The sequence below is a fragment of the Pteropus alecto genome, unplaced genomic scaffold, assembly GCF_000325575.1.
Source record: "Pteropus alecto unplaced genomic scaffold, ASM32557v1 scaffold86, whole genome shotgun sequence".
Taxonomy (NCBI): domain Eukaryota; kingdom Metazoa; phylum Chordata; class Mammalia; order Chiroptera; family Pteropodidae; genus Pteropus; species Pteropus alecto.
In genome coordinates this window covers 27,780,271-27,781,723 of record NW_006442109.1, presented here as the reverse complement: position 1 = coordinate 27,781,723, position 1,453 = coordinate 27,780,271, and positions in this window count along the sequence as shown.

Below are 1,453 nucleotides of genomic sequence, written 5' to 3'. Positions count from 1 at the left end.
AATTATATCTTAAGAAAATACTTTTAGAGTAAAGAGGTAGCTGTGCCTTATTTAGGTTGTTTTCTCTCTCTGAATCTTGAACACCTATTCAAACTGGACATCTCGGTATGGATTTCTCTTATGTGTTTATTTCCAGGGATTTCTCTATGTATGAACCAACATTTTATTACTATTTTAAGGCACGTACATTTGTAACATGTATTTAAACCTGGAGAAAATAAAATTTAGACAGTAAAAGGGAAAAGAAAAAGAGAGCCAGAGGTCAAGAACTCATCACCCTGCCTCTGCCCAGTAATGCCTACGGAAGACTGGGGTCTAACTTCCAAGTTCATAATCAGAATAAAGAATTAATGGGCTCCTAAATGCTTTGAGAATAGTTTCAAGTTGTTATTGCTCATGCTCCCTAACCTATATTCCAAATCCCACAAATCACTTCTGGAGTTGCCCTTTTTATCAGCTGACCTCAAGCTCAACAGGCATAAAACTGAACTTATTTCCCACATACATTAGTTTCCCAAACCACTTCTCCACCTGTGTTCCTTATAAAAGGCCCACTCACCGTCAGCTTCCTATGCCACAATGTGAGTGAGCATCACTTGTGTCTGGGACCTCACCTTATTCCTATCCTAATCTCTAAATCCTGATAATACTACCTTCCCAATTATCCATCCACTGCTCTCCATTTCCTGCTTCCTCCTTCGTTCAGGACACCACCGTCTCTTGCTAAAATGATACCAAAGGCTTATATGGTCTCCCTGCCCTTAGTCTCCCTCTCTTCTAATGCGTTCGCCACTCTGCAGGCTGAGTAATCTTTTAAGAACACAAATCTAATAATGTCGTTCATTCTTCAATTTTAAATCTTCCAATACTTCAAAATATAGCTTACTGGGCTCTAAATGATGTGGCCGCTCCGTCCTTCTGCTGTCTTATCCCCACACTATGTCATCTGTTCGGCCATAATGAACTTTCAGTTCCCTGAACCCAACTTTTTCTATTATCGCTGGGCCTTTGCCCACGCGGTTCTCTGCTGGGAATACCCTTCCCTCTACTTTTCTTTCAAGTAACTCAGACGCATCCTCCAGGTCACAGCTCAGTTGTCACTTGCACGACCTAGGTAGGAGGACTTAATCCCATCCTTCATCCCTCAGGGTGGTCCAGGCGACTTTTGTCTTCCAGAAGGGCGGCCTTTGACGTCGCGCTCGGCACTCCATTAGTGTCGGACAGTAGAAAGGCTCCTCAGAGCGGACCCAGATGCTTGTGAATCCAGTCCACGAAAAGTAGACAGCCTACGGAGCTTCGGCCTTGCACCTGAGATGCAAGAACGCTTCCAGGAGCCAGCGCGGGTAAAGGGAAAGGGGTCCACTGCCGGAAACCCAGCCCGGCGCTAGGCCCTCCCTCTCACGCTGCGTCGGGGCGGGACAGGGCGGGGCGCCGAGCGCCTGCGAACGGCGTG